This window comes from Ischnura elegans, chromosome 9, assembly GCF_921293095.1.
Source record: "Ischnura elegans chromosome 9, ioIscEleg1.1, whole genome shotgun sequence".
NCBI classification, from domain to species: domain Eukaryota; kingdom Metazoa; phylum Arthropoda; class Insecta; order Odonata; family Coenagrionidae; genus Ischnura; species Ischnura elegans.
The window spans coordinates 47,195,375-47,211,956 of NC_060254.1; positions in this window are offsets into that span (position 1 = coordinate 47,195,375).

The following is a 16,582-nucleotide window of genomic DNA, read 5'->3' on the forward strand; positions in this document are numbered from 1 at the left end:
ATTAGAGATTGTTGCTGCTTATCGTTTTGGAGCAAATTTCAGCTACGATACTTAGAATTAAAGTTGGAACCAACGTGTGTGATAAATATTTCTCAGATAAAATCGCAGTTAGTATTTAGTAGCGTTATTGAGGAAAAAAATGATTTGGAACTATGTACTTCAGAAAAAAAATCTGCATGAAGGCTTTTCTACGAATACGCATGGGACCAAAATGGAAACGACATGATTTGTGAATTGTCTATTTCGATTGGAAAATATATATCCATCGAGGTAAATTCTCAAGGATAGAGAATACTCAAGATTTTATGAAATTAATTTAAATATTTGATTTGCAAACTTCATCCATTTACCACAATAACGATGAGACGGTGGTTTCAATGTTGACATCGGATGTACTTTATTTACTACGCTCCCAACGTGAGTGTTGTTGAGTATTTTTATCTGAGGTGGGTACATCATTAGTAAATTGTTGATTTTGGGTTATTTTTCTGCCTATAGGGTACTTTAAAAATATCATTTCCTCTTGGAAAACAAATAAGTTCTGGGTCCTCCAGGCAGGGAACTAGTTATCCGGCTGCAATTGACAGGGAAGACGATTGGCAGCTAATTTGATTGGCTCCGATAGTGATCGGAGGGTAATTAGGATTACATTGGCCCCCTCGACACTGCACGAGCTGAAAATGGTCATTTCGAAAGGCGTTGAGAGGCGTGCCCAGGCATATTCCACATGCATGGAACGCTCTTGAATCCCAGCTCAAGTACGGTATTGGATGAACCACTTAAATATTCGACTCGTCCAGGAGTTGAACCCGTGCCATGGGATTGGGGAGCTATTGAATACAAATGCCGGAGTACTTCACTTCCCTTCCCTCCTCTTTATAATTTAACGAGGTATGCGTAGTAATTAACCTGTGCTCCATACCGTTCGCCCTTTATTTCCATCTTCGAAATATAGCACTCTTTATTCAATTCTTGTCATTCGTTACTAGTTAATGCACTACTTCATAATCAGTTTTATTGAGCTTGAACTAAAAATCATTCTATCCATTTATTATTCTCATTATTCTATATTTTACTATTCAATTAATCTATACATCTGTTTAAATAATTTAGTAATTTTTCATTTATATTTTTTCCACAAGTTTATCCCGATTTTTTTCGTTTTTTTTTTGTTTTTTCAAAGTATTTTAGTATTTCTAATGTCTATACACGACTGATTTTTTAATATGTACTTCTTTTTCTTCACGCCCTAATATTCACCTTAATTTCATTTCTCTATTTTGTCACTCTACTTCGTGATATTTCTCGAGGCACATTGACTTTTTTTTCCAATATTCACCATGATTTCTTAGATTCGTTCGTTAATGGAAAGTATCACCGATTTCGTGCGTCGAAGATGCAATAAGTAGATAGAAGAAATATCGATAAGTTCTACCGATTCAGACGTGATATAGTGGAAGTTCGGTTTATTGAAATGAAAGCTAGTTTCACTCTTCCATAATCATTTAATACGTACGACTCATTACAGTTCACATAGCCATGATTTGGTACAAGACCAGGTGAGGCTCCAGTATTGTTCCAGATGATGGCTCTGTGAACCGAAAGCCGTCGTACGCATTAAATTATTGTGGAAAATTGCAACTATCTTTCATTTCAATAAAACGTCTCTGGATCTCTGTGAACTTGCGTGTTTCTCTCTTTGACATGCTTTCTTGTAGGTGAAGGATTTTATTAAATTAATATTCGGAAAACTTGAAAAGAGTATTCAAGACACAGTATTTGGCAGATGGAGTGATCTGGTGCAATTTCGACGAATTAACTGCATGTAAATTGCACAGAGGGAACTACGCGAACCCGGATCTCTCGAATTCCCTTCAATTCTTATCAGTCAAACAAGCAAGGGTAGTACGTCTTGGTGATCAGTCAATGAAGTACAATTAGATTAGCATCGTCATCGTAAGCCATCATTCCGAAATGTTTTGACTCTGCTCTTCAGTCCGATGTTGTGTATTCCTACAATAACATGTCCGCGTACATATTTCTTCTCTAGGCTAGAACGTCTTGGTTTTGCAATTACCTTAGGTTCTTAGGGGGGTGTGCTTGACGCCATTCCGAATTATTCCGATTGGTTTTTATTCCAAACCGTCCATTCTCATTGTTTGCAACGCGTTCGGCATTTATTGTACGTATTTGGAAATAAACTCTCCGGCGGTTCATTGCGTGAGCTCATATCGTCGTCGATGAAAATGTTCGAATGCAACAAAGTCAGATTGCGTTCATTTGAAATCAACCGTTAGGAATGAAAACCGATGAGAATAGTTCCGAACGGTCAAGCACACCTCCTCCGGCGCGTATTCGGGAGATTCGCCATCGAATCCTGGTCAAGGCAAATGGTTTCACCTTTAAAATGTTTACACTGTAAGAACTATTGCGGGTGACTACGTAATGGTAGACCAATAATAACGAGATGAAATTCTTCCGGGTTTTCAACCGGGTGAGAGAATGGTATCATATGTTTTGATGTCTGCCACGTTCCACGTCCTCAGGTGAAGTCTTCATCCTCTCACCCAGATGTTAACACTGACGAGTTTCATCCTCTCAGGAGGTAATCAGCTAACTAATAACGAATTTTCTGCAAAGTACGATATCTTTGGAAGAAGAATCTCGTAATGTAGCGCAAATGAAGAGTACCTAACAGGAAACTGTCTACTCTAGTTGCATGGGGAAGTGTTCGGCAGTGGGTCACAAAACCTCGGACGTATTAAAAATAACGCATGCCCTCATTCTTATTCTACGAAGACTTACATTGAAATGAATTGAGTAAATAATTTTAGGCTTAATTTGACTTCATTTGTGTCATATATTTGCTAATAGTTCGAAAATTAGTATGGTGACGTGCTTGGATTTTTTAATTGTGATTTTTAAGGAAAAAAACGATCGTTGTATTTGTTTTTCTACATGGCATACATTTACTTGCAGCATAAAACATTTTTATATTCTCAGACATGCCATCATCATCAAGAGTCAGTCGTCCGAAAAAAGATTTGATGTCATTAACTTATCTGCGAAGGCTGTATGCAGTTTTGCGATGCCCCGGGAAATACAGTTGATTAGGATCAGAACCTGTGGACATTGTAATGACAGAGAGTAGGGACAACTACGAAACAAATCATGCTTATACATAAACGATTTGTTTTTAAATACAGAGTGACTGGTATACAAATAAGTAGGTACTGAGAAAGACCAGTAAAGTCTATATTAACAGCACCAATTTATTGAAATTACTATCATATACACAGTATTATGTAAGAATATTGATGCATAGTTTAAAATTCAATGTAAGCGCCTGTAGGATCGGCCAATCTTCTCAAATATATATATATTTTATGTAATACCTAATTTTTTTTACCCTTTTTTCCTAACGCCGAGGAAGGTGATAGTGCCAGCAAAAATTTGGTCGTGTGAGTGCTTTTTTGTTTCTTTCATTGCTTTTTATTGGGTGTCTTACACAACTTGGGTTATATGCGTGGTGAGTGGCGTAATTAGGAATGTACTTTGGGGATGGAGGAGATGGGATGGCCTGGAGAGGCAACTTCGGGAAATTTTTTGAAAAATGACATGCCAGGAAAAACATTTTACATCATTTTGGCGCTAAAAATTTGACTTTAAGCAGATGCAGTAATTATATGTCAAAAATAGACGATGGTTTTAAATATTTTTTATTTCTCTTGAGGGATTTGGGGGGATCTATCCCCACTTCCCCCCCCCCTTAGTTACGCCACTGTTTGTGATGAATACCTCGTTGAGCCATACTTTGATATTCATTTATAAATACTGTTAAATATTATTTTGTTCGTCGTTGGCTAATTTTTGCTTAATAACAGCTAATTATTTTCATTTTTCTAACAAATAAAAGATCGCAGCACTTTTCCACAAAATTTTTTACTGCGTACAACGCGTTTCGGCTCACTGAGCCATCACCTGGTACAAGACTCATCATAATCTGGTACATCATCTGGTCTTGTACCAGATGATGGCTCAGCGAGCCGAAACGCGTTGTACGCAGTAAAACATTTTGCGGAAAAGTGCTACGATCTTTTATTTATTTAAATATGTCTAACTTACACCAATTGAAGCCTGAATCTGTTGAATTATTTTCTTTATTATTGTGAGTCCTCTGTAATTATCCTCGTGCTTTTTTTGACTGCATTAAAAAAATAATTATATTTTATAAAACCTATTTACATTCTCTATTCAATTCCATCTCAAACACTACTTCTTCTCTTGAACTCTTTGCTTCCCGCACCAATTTCAAACGCCAATTGCAAAGGCTTGTCTTTTGATACCCACCTTTTCTTTGTATTGTATATGTTAAAAATTATTGTTATTTATGAGATCATTTTTATACTAGTTTTTTCAACTTTATTTATGTAATTTAGTTTGTTTATAAAACCCAATGTAAAGGGTGTTGTTTTGGTGTTAAATAAATGAATACTCACCAGCAAACCCTGTAGATGGATGATCGCGAAAGTCCAAGCGACAGGGATCGCCAATCGAACGAGGTACACTTTTGTCCCATCTCACACGTAAAGAAGGCCGCCCCCTTTTATTTTAATTCCCCCCCCATACTCACACACATACGTAGATCACACTCATGCATGGTTTTGAGGCACCCGTCCGTCCACGCCGCCACGTTGCCAGATAATACCACCCATTGGGACCCAGGGAATGTGCTCCTCTCTCGTTAGCCCTTTACGCTTCTCACACCCATCTTTATCCTATCCTTCTCTCTCTCTTCTTCCCTACATCCTCTTCTCCTTCCTTCCTCTCCGCCGACCATCAAAACCCAACCATCCCTCCCTTTTCACTCCTCTTCCCCACCCTGTAGTTTCAAACCTATAGCTTTCCCCACCCTTATCCCTCCTATACTTGCTGGAGGACCTCATCCCCCATGCCTTTCTTCACCCTCCCCAGTCCCTTCTCCGCCCCAAACCGCTGCGTCCTCCCCTTCTCTACCACCCTAACCCACCCCCTGAACCCCCCGAAGTGCCTGGGGCTGTGTTGGGTGGAAAGGGTAGGGCCGGACCGCAGGCGGGCTGTTGGAAGGAGGGAGCGGGTCTTTGGAAGGACCCAAGCCGTGGGGTGAGTCAGTTTTGGAGTGGGGACAGGCTGGGAGGGGAGGAGGCGGTCCATGGGATGTTTAAGGGGGTTTTAGAATGATACAGGGGGTTGAGAGGAAGTAGGAGGGGTATGTTATGGGTGGGGGGTTATCATTGTGCGGGAATATACGAGTGGGGTGAGGTTTTGAGGGGTACGAAAAGGGGTGGGGGACGGTGTTGTTGGCGGACGGAGGGGGAATCACTAGGAATGGCGGTTTTTTAAGCCTTCGTCTGTCTGCTTCTCGTCCTGGTTCCGAGACTGGCCGCGCGCCTAGTGATGGCGTCTTCCGAAGGTTTGGAGACTGGCGCTGTCGGCGTTCCTTTTTCCTTCACTCCCCCCTCCTTCGCCCCTCTTCTCACCACTTCCCCTCGTATAACCGCACCTCAAAACTTCCTCCCCTACCCACAACCTCCCCTACCTTCTCCCCCTAACTTCTTCCCCCTCCCCTCTCCTCGCGTAAAAACCTGCCTCTCTCTCTCTCTCCCTTCCCCTCAAACGATTTCAATCGTCCTCGGCCCTCCCCTACTTTCCCCTCCTCCTTGCCTCCCCTCCGTCTCTCTTTTTACCCCATACCACGGTTCCGTCCAAGTCCAGCCTTCTCTCCCTCCCTTTTGCTTTTAGTATAGCGCGTATACACGGACTATCTCGGAGCCAAGGCGAGGAAGGGAGAGATGACTGGCTAAGGGAAGGAGAACTGGGCTTAAAGGAATAGGGAATAAGGTTGAGGAGGGACTAACTCACCAAAAACACACGTGAATGTGCGATGCTACTAGCGAGGCGGAACGATATCTAGCCACGTGTCTCGAAATCTCTCTCTGAATTTTAAGGTTGATGAAGTTTTAATTGAATGCGAATCGGTTAAAAATTATTTAAACTTAGGCTGAAGCTAAAACGGTGGACTGGACCCATTATTTCATACAATATGGAGGGAAGGTTAATTTTTAAAACTGATATAATTCTTTGAATAGAAGTTTAATAGAAGCGTTGGACAGTGGCGCAGCTAGAAATTAAGGCTGAGGGGGTTTAGGTGTAACTAATACGGGGGTGAGTGGGGGTATGGAATACCCACCAAGATAAGCGGTAGGTGCGAGATAAATAAATTACGGATAAATTTAAGATAAATGATTCACAATGGTGAATTTTACGGCTTTCTGAGGGATATTTTATTAATACTTACACTTTTCTATTATTAATATCAATCCAATTAAGTAAAATGGATTAAATTTAAAATTTCTCTGTGCTCTGGGGCGGGTTTTATCCCCCAAAACCCCCCTTGCTGCGCCACTGGTGTTGGTAAGGAGGACGAGAGAGGACTTCCCACAAGCACAAGTTAGCGATACTATTTGCGCGGCGGAACTATATCTAGGCCCATTGCGTGTCCTGAAATATCGCTCAGTTTGGTTAGATGTAGTCCTAGATGCAAGCAAATCAGAGAAAAATGGTTTAAACTTCACGCTGTATTCCTGAATTAGTCAAAATTGGTAGAATAGGATACTAGACCTATTGTTTACATATTTTATGGAGGGAAAGTACATTCTAAAAAATCGAAATCTTCCTTGAAATAGAAGTTAAAACACATAGGGTAATATTGGTGGAATAGGATCCTGAATCTATTGTTTCCCTGCAACATGGAGGGAAAGTAATTTAAAAAAAGTTAAATCACAAAACGGAGAGATATATGGGTGGGAAGGGCCCGCTCGCCTAACACACGCGTGAATGCGCGATGCTAATAGCGAGGCGGAGCTATATCTCGCTACGTGTCCCGAAATAATTTGGTTGGCTTACTCCAAGCGAGTCGGAGAAAAATGACTTAAACTTCACATTATTGTTAATGATATCGATCGTGTGTTCCACCAGTATAAACCTACGAATCCTGGCTGCCGACGTTTCGGGGATACCAATCAGAGGGAACTTATTTGTTAAAGGCCCATATGTGCCGTTTACGGGGAAATTTGAAATAAATGTCAAGAATTAGATCAGTAGCGGAAAATAATTATAATTTTTCTATAACATGCTTGCAGGAAGAACTTCACTCAGCCAAACGCAGTGAGATAAGGGACACGTAGGGAGATATAGTTCCGCCGCGCCAATAACTTCACTCACTCATGCATGTGGGCAGTCCCCCTGTCGCCCTTCTTCCCGACGCTATGTGGTTTAACTTCTATTTTAGCAAAGATTTTAAACTGACTCTCCCTCCATAATGTGAAAAAAAACGGTAAGTCCTGTATCCTATTCTAAAAATTCTGACATTTTTGGGAATGAATAGTGCAACAGCGAGAAAAAATTTAATGCTTTCACGATTAATGCTGGTTGTGAAGGTTGTTCGGGTGTTCCAATGGGTAATCTCCTCCATTGGGTCCGACGTTTCGGGGTACGAGTCGTACTCCATCCTCACCTTATCAGTACCCTTACCTCAGGAAGATTCATACTAGCGACCACCATCTTAGAATTCCCATATTTATTCTGCTTTACCCCATTATAACCCCTCTCAATTATTATTATCGTTGCTATCTTTTTTTCTTAAATTTTCTTCAGTTTTCACTGAGTTGTTTTATTGTAAAGAGCACGGGTTTTCACCAAGGTAACTCTTTACTGTTGTATTGCGTTGAGAAATTTTCTCGTGATATGGCAGGCTGAAATTATAACAGCCTTTTGCAATTCTATGAATGTATTTGGTTGAAGGTTTTAGTAATATGAAACTATTTTGTATGTTTTGGGATGATACCGGTAGCGGAAATCCTGAGAAAGTCTTCTCTTTCACCTAACAATGCGTAAGTGGGAAATTAAGCGCAAAGTGTCGTCATCGACGACCTCATGTCAGCTTATACCTTTTCAAATTAATGCAGTGATCATCATATCATCAAACGGTTCGTACCGGTCAGTGAAATCAGGGAAATATAAATCGATACTAAAAATCGGGTTAATGTCATAAAATTAAAAATCAATACTAGAAAGTATTGAAATGTTTGGGGAATGTAATACGATACTAAAATCATGGAAATAAAGATCAATAATATAAGTCAGGGAAATATTAAGGAAATAAAAATCGATATTAGAAAAGAGTGAAATAAAAATCGATTCTAGAAATCAGGGAAATAAAAATAGATACTGAAATCAGGGGAATAAAATCGAAACTAGAAATCAGGAAAGTAAAAATAGATACTAGAAATGTGTGAAATGTCAGGGAAATAAATATCGATAAGTACTAGAACTAGAAACTACTTGCCATTCTTCCCATCCACTTGCCTTCCAGCGATTGTCTCATTCCGGCCATCATGACTCATGACGTTGCCGATTGTTTTGTTCTGTCCTCTTCGTCTGGGTTTTTAGAAAATTTCTCTTTTCTCCCACGCGTCTTAGCTCTTACTCATTACTTACTCCGTCGATTCATTTAATCTCCATAATTCTTTGATGGCACTACATTTCAAATACCTCCACTCTTTACTTCTCTACTGCTGCCAACGTCCATTCCTTCCCATATAAAGATGCATTCATAGAAAGTGATACTGGTAAATTTTTAAGAGCATCACAGGGATAACATCCCTGTGATCTAAAACATAAACAGACGATCAATGTTGAAAGTTATCGTATTTTCTGTGTATGAAATCCTGTATTTTGTCTATTTATTATAATATTTGCTCTGATCACTGCATTTTTATCAATTTATATTGAAATTTGATGACTATGTCAATATATTGAAAGTGGATCTGCATGAGTGTAATACTTCTCCAGATGTACAAGTTTATATTTTGTTATCAGCAATTAATAACAATGTTTAATTTCCCATTGAAAATCCCATTAGATTTTCTCAAACTTATGTGTGCATGTACTTATGCTCTATAGGGCAATCGTAGAGCAAATAAAATATCTATCCATCTATCTATCATGGCCGTTTAAGGTAGGCATTTCAGTAATGAGTCATTTAATTACTGCTCATTTAGAAAGAATTCCATTTACGAACAGGAAGGAGCTTATGCGGAGATCGTTATGTAAACGTTTAAAGAAAAGATTAGTGAAGAGTTTGATTTGGAGGGTGCGGAAAAGTGGACACGTAGGAAAGAGGTTGAGAGAAGACTGGAGGCATTTGAGATTTGGGAAGAATGGAGAAGGTGAAGAGGACGGAGATAAGGAGGAACAACGAAGTGCTGGACATGGTGGGTGAAGAGAGGTAGATCCTTTAGATGAGATACGGAGGAAACAGAAGGTATGGATGGAGGGAGTTCTTAGCGGGGAGGGGATGTTGAAAACGGCGTTATAGGGTATAATGTTAGGTAAGCGAGGGAGAGGAAGCAAAAGAATAGGATTTTTAGATATAGTGAATGGGAGTAAGCCTCATTATGAATTGAAGATGGAAGTACTTGAAGGCAAGGGAGGCTCCCAAAATGTACTCCATGGAAATCTACCTTAATTGGTAGAATACTATAATAAAACAGTAACATGCCAGCAAATCTCACGTCTTACTCATACTGTTTTTAGTTTTAGATCCAATTTCTCTACTTTTATTACTTATTCTCAAAATCAGATACTTTTACAAAATAGCCCTTCCTTTCTCTGGAGAACTTAAATTTGATTGATACCCAATCAATCGTGAAAACCTTAATCTTCAACATTAATCGTTAGAATACTATAATAATAATAATGAAAACGGTATTTCGCTCTCCTCTCTTTAGCGGTCACTTTCTTAAGTGACCGCTAAATGTTGCCTCTTACCTCTCCCAGATTATAGGCGTGTAGAAGAAGGGTAAGAAATGCCCGTAGGGCTGCTCAAGTCCATGCACACTCATCAATATGTGATTATTTAGGCGACATGGGACTGTATCAGGCAACGGATCGTAAAATCTCTCAAAAATATATCTCCGCTGATCACTCGCGAGACAGAAAAGGAAGTATTTGACAATAAATCCTGAAGGCTCCTAAGGACGCCAAACACGTAACAACAGGTACCTTAGTGGCACGTGGTGTTTAATACAGAATCCTATCCTGCTACATATGCTGAAATCCCTGAAATGTGTCACCGGTCTACATAATTTAAGCTATGCAAAGGCAGAGAAATTTCAGAATACTGCCCTCCGTTGCAAGGGCGTAGCTAGGAAGGGGGGCCGAGGGGTGGGGTCCGAAATATAAAAGCACAATTATTTCCTTTATAACAGAAAAAAAATATTGAAATATCATGACTTTACGAAAGATTTCTTTGAAAAATGAAGTTGTTTCGGTTATGAAAAGTGTTAAAATTAGTTAAAAACCCTTTACTTATGACCCTGTTTTTCAAAACTTTTCCCCCTGAATATGGATCCCCCCTCCGAACGAAATGCCTGGCTGCGCCTCTGCTTCGTTCCTATTGCTCCTCCGGCAATTTCCTCTTTGATTTTGTATCGTGGTGCATGTTTAGTAAATCTAAATGATACGTGCTTGTCTAGGGAAAAATATTGGTTCAAACTGCAGACCGCGTCTACTTGGGCTCTCCATAGCTTCTCCTGGACCACTAGAGTCACACGCCTCATGCGAAACCCGGCGCATTTGGTTGTAATACAATGAATAGGCTCCTCAGGTGAAAATATAAGCTTTGTGACGTGAGTAGTCTGGTTTGACGTTAGGACTAATGGGGTGGTTCATTCAGATCCTAAATCGCAATTCAGTGAAAGAATTAGTACTAATAGTCCGTGGAAATATCGGTAGAAAGATCAGTAAATGGAGAGTAGGGATAAATTTCAACGGAAATAAAGTATGTGAAAGTTACCGCCAACTTTTGATATTTGATGACATCATTATAGCTTAAGCTTATTTATTTGATTAGGAATAATCATTCATTGATGAAAGGAATGACTTTTAAGAGCATTAGTAGTAACTAATCACATGAGACCTATATTAAATAGATAAAATAAATAAATATAGACAAGACCCAGAAAAAGATGTGTGTTGACACAATAGACGTGAGTTTGTGGCGTCATCCTATCTGCGGAAGGGTTAAGGCTGTCTCTTTTAATCTATTTCTACGGGCTGCCGTGCAAGCCCCCTCTAAGATGTGCGGCATGGGGTCATTCGATACCAAGCATGCACTCATCCAAGCCATAATCAGAAATACGCTCCTTTGCCGGCTATGCGTTCCATGCATAAATTATGCAACACACCAAAACATGTATGCTGATAGTTTTTTAATGTATTTTTCGGGGCGAATAGCTCGATAAATTTTCCTTGGATCTGAAAACGGAAGTGTACCGGTATCTTATATTTGTTTTTCTAATTCTATCCCAATCAGCAATTACAAAAAAGACATTACGAAGAAGAACGCATGGCCTAATGAACCTTAATATTTAATTATTTATTTAGGGTTATGCATATCCTTTTACGTACTATTATGCTCGACGGATGCTCGCGACTCGATCTCCGTAGTGACTGACTGTAAACAAACAAATGGATGTGGACCAATAATGAATAATTTTGTTCATCCAATTTTTTTCTACTAATGAGAAAGATGTAGGATTTGTAGGTTAGAGAAAATGGCTTATAATAAGAACGTCATTTGCTGGTTTTTCCATTTCCTATAATGAAGCTGAGGATTCAATTTTGGCCCTGGCTTATGGTGGCGCCGTAGTCACCGTGTGCCCCCATGCGTATATTTTTATATTTTATTGAAACTGACCAGCGATATTGCCAATGTACAGTGGCCCAGTGACAAGCAAATACGTAAAATATAATGAGAATCAAATACGTAAAATATAATGAGGATCAAATCCATAAAAGTATAAGGAAATATAAGAGAAAAAAAAGGATATGAAAATAAAGAGAATCATAACAAAGGTGAAAAATGTACGTGAAGCGGTGCTATTGATGATCAGAGAGGTAAGATAGAGCCAAATCTGTGAAGCGTTTCGGGGATTGAGAAATGATATCAAGGCTCAGAGATGGGGCATTAAGAAGTGGGGAAAGACAGAAAAAGTGAACGTTGAATGAGTCTAGGAATGAATCTGGAGACTAGGAATGATGTGGAACAGAGAATGGGTGCCTGTAGGACAGGAGGGCACTCGGAAATTAAGACAGAAAGGATTTCGGGACAGTATGTGATTGAGTTTAGGATGTTGTAGATTAATTTTAGGTCACTTTTAAGCCGTACAAAAGGAAGGTTGTGAATGGAATAGAACTAAAGCCTGAATCACACGATCATTTTTTCCCGTCATTTTCGAGTGATCACTCCAGCAATCACTCGAGTGATCCCTCGGAAATGATCGTCGCGCGCAATTGTTTTTCTCGATCACTCCAATGATGAGGATTCCCATCATTTTTTTCATCACTCGTCCGGTCGCTTTTTTCGTCACTGAAACCGTCACTGAAACACCATATCAGCCAATCAGAACGTATGAAGTATGGAGCGATTGCAGCACAACGTTTGACAATCGTGGGAACTACCTACATAGGAAAACATAAACACGCAATATATTTTCGTAATGCGGGTCCCATAACAACGAGCTGTGATATCGAAAATGATGCGAAAAGCGACGGCGGGAGGGACCGTGTGATTCAGAAAAATTATCAGTGGAGCGATCACTTTTCCAGTCGCGAAAAGCGATCGCTCGAGTGATTACTAAGAGGGATGGAACAAAATATCGTGTAATTCAGGCTTAAGGATTGTGTTCATGGGCATAATACGCGTGTGAGGGACTCTTTATTTTACTTTACTTGAGAAGAAGTTTGTGAGAGATTTAATAGCAGAGATATTTGACGGAGCTGAAATCGCCCAAATAGGAGAGCAATGGGTTATCACAGGAAATACTTATGTTAAAATATATTGACAAAGAGCTTCTGGATCTTTAATTTCCGAGTAATGAAATAGCTGGCCTGAAAGTGACATGGCTTTAGAATTGACTGTTTGCATGTGCTCGGAGAAATCTACATCCACATACTACCTCGCAAACCGCCTAAAAGGCATGTGGCAAGGGTTGTTAGGACATTAGGCGTTTATACATAAATAGCAAATGCTCGAACAAAATCACAAGTTTTTATTGAAGTCCTTTAGGGTTCGCGGAAAAAACGAATTCCCATGTCTATCCTTTCAGCGAAATATCTCTCTCAAAATATCGCTTCTGTCGGACCTGGGAATATATTGGGGCTATAATAAGGTGTTCTCCGTGTCACTCTATATCTATCCTCAACTTCTCCAGCAATCTAAGCATAGCGCGCAGCCTCCGCACCTATAGCGACTCCTAGCCTAATTTATTTGACATCTGGATAATGCTGTCTGTATGACCGTAGCTATTTTGGACGATTCGCGCATCTTTCTTTTGTATTTTATTTAGTTCACGGGTTAAATCTTTCTGCACCGGATCCCATATGCCCGCTGCATATTCTAGGTGGGGTCGGACGAGTGCGGAACAGCACCTTTCTTCTTTTTTCTCATCAGAGAAACCGCCGTAAGCTTGAATAAATTAAGTTTTCTATCAATTAGTTCGCCAAGATCATTCATTGACGACTTGCGGGTAATGGTATTCAGGTGGAAGTTCGATATATTTTAATAAAAGATAGTAGCACTTTTCCACAATATTTTCCATTTTTTTTTCCATCTATCATTCTTCCAATTCTTACCTACTCTTGTCCCATCTGGTCTATCTCTTCACAAACCAACCTCTCATCCCTGGACTGTGTCAGCAATTTCTTTGCCAATATAGTAAAAAATAGAATACCGCATTTACGCAACATGTCCACTAATGCTATTCTCTCCTCCCTCTTCATCCCCAATCTCACTACCCATAGGCTCACAGCTGATTTAAAACTTATTTATAAGATTCTCAATTCCACCATCGACTGCCCAGCATTGCTCTCTTTTATCAATTTTAAAGTTCCACCCCGCCCTACCCGTTCTCATCCCCTAATCCACATGCCCATTCCTAGACTTTCGCTCACTAAACGTTCGTTTTTCTACCGCATTACTTCTGTGTTGAACTCACTCCCTCCACACATCGACCCCTTTGCACTTCCATTGAAATCCTTCATAAGCCTTTCCCTATCCTATCTGTCACCGAAGTAATCTGTCACTGCAGTTTCTTGTTGTCCTTTTGTTTTTGTAAATGTAATTATTGTTTTTTACATGTTATATTGCGTCTTCGTCCTCTAATTTATGTATTGTTACCTGGCCACTATAAAATGGCATATGCTGTATGTGGTTATATTTCTTTAAAATAAAAAATAAATAAAAATTAAATATTTTTAAGCGTACGACGCGTTTCGGCTCACAGAGCCGTCATCTGGTACAAGACACTGACATATATACATAGAAACATCACCTTTACACCTTTGAGAAAGGGGAGGGGGAGGTTTTCACGGGTTTGAAGAAGGGGTCGGGAAAAAAACTTGGTGGTAAATTTACAGCATATAGAAACCAGTCCTCAACGGACACCGACGGTCCTCAATAATGTGTCCGGAAGTGAGAGGTGCCCATACTCGGTGGCGGCGGGGTAAAGTCCTCGCCTGCCAAACCGAAGGTCGCGGGTTCGAGTCCCGCCTGGGTAAGTTACCATTATCCAGGGCATGGATGTTTGTGATAGTTAAATGTTATCAACCCCGATGTAAAGGCCGAACAGTGCTGTTTTCGGTGTTGTGTGAAATAAATAAATAAATAAATAAAAATTTATCTATAGAAAACTTCACTTTTATGCTTAACATTACACCGCAAGAATTATAGCATTGGAGTTTATGCCAACTGAATAAAATGTATTTATTTATTTTATTTTATTTTTAATCACATTCCCCGTAACCAGCACATGACGGCCTTTTACAACGAGGGTTTCCAATATTAACAAAGTACAACACAAACATCCATGCCCTGGATAGGGATCACCTACCCAGGCGGGATTCGAACCCACGACCTACGGTTTGGCAGGCGAGGACTTTACCCCACCGCCACCGAGGCCGGCCTTTCATTAAAAAAAACAATTTTGGAGATATCGGTCAGAAAACCCATGGCGACGGTGTCAATAAAAGAGTAAAATTGTGCGTAAAAAATGTTCGTGAGTGGGAAAAGACGTATACTAATGGTTCTATCCTTATGCAAATCCATATAATTCTGCCCGGGAATTGAATACTGTCCTTAAGATGAATGGTGTCCGTTTACAAAGGTTTCACTTAATTTACTTGTTGTAGGTGTGGACCCGAACGTAGCGGACGTTCAGCCTCTGCGAACTCCGTTTGCTTTCTGCCTCGATCGCTTAGCTTCGCGCGCGCTCTGTGGCGGTCTCTAGGGGGGGTGAGGTTAGTTAAAATGGGAGGGGGGTTTAGAAAGAGGGTTAGGAAGAGAGAAGAAGGGGAAGTAGTTGGGCTGCGAAGGGACCCCGAGGTGCTGTGGTGTCGGTAGTGTGGGAAGGGAAAAGGCGGGGGGAGAGAGAGAATGTCTGAAAAGCTGTAGGGTAGGGGTACATGGCAGGGGGTGGGGAGGGAAGAAAAGTTTTTTTTTTATTTTTCGAAGGAAAGGAGAGGGAAGGGGTGAAAGGGGGTAGTAGTGACTGAAAGGCAAAGTTCTCCCCCCCTCTACGCCCCCCTCCTGCCTATGCATTCCGATTCTACCCCACCTCCATTGTATACATTCTCCCTCCTTAAACCCCTACCGCCATTCCCTTCAGTTCAGCCCTTTTCTCACTCCACTGCTCGGAGAAAACCACCCCTCACTTCCCCTTCTCCCCCTCCCTGTTCGCATGGCCTTTCCCCTCTTTTACTTCCCCTCCGTTCCCCATCCCCCGGAGTCTCCCCCACCTCCGCCTATTCCCTCCCCTCCCTCCGTATTCGCTCCCCCCACCCCTGCCCTTGCATTAAACCGTCCCCTTCCCCCTCCCGCCCTGCCCAACCTTATACCACCCACCTCCTCCCCTTATTCCTCCCCACCCATCTTTCTCCCCCTAAGAGTGCTTGCAGAGCTCAGACAGGCCGACCAGACTCCACAGCCTGCTAGTCCGCCAAGGTTCGCGTCGCTGTTAGCAGCGCGACGGAGCGCCACTCTCTAAATCTCTGTATCCCTGTGTTCTTCCGTCGTTTTTGTCCTCTGCTGTTCCCTGCGTCGCATGTCATATACAATGCGAGGGCGGGAAAGGCTCGTCGCAGCTTCCGAGGGAGTGTGGCAGTGTGCCGAAGTGTGATGTTGGATTTTTCCCGCGTGTTGTGCGCTCGCAGTTGAGTGATTCCTGTGCACAAAATTTTTTTTAGGCGAGCCAAGTTGTGGGACCTTCGAGCCTGAGGATTCGGCGCGTTTTGCCCCAATCGGATCCGCACGCATTATACGCACCTCCCATATCCCTTGGTCAGCTCCGTCGCGCAAGGAAGGCATATTGTATATCCTGGACACGGATTTCTTGTGAGAAGTGTTTTGTTTTTTTTGCGTTCGTTGTTTTGTTTTTTCGTTGACTTGACATCCTTCGGAATACTGTAGTGTGACTAGCTTAGT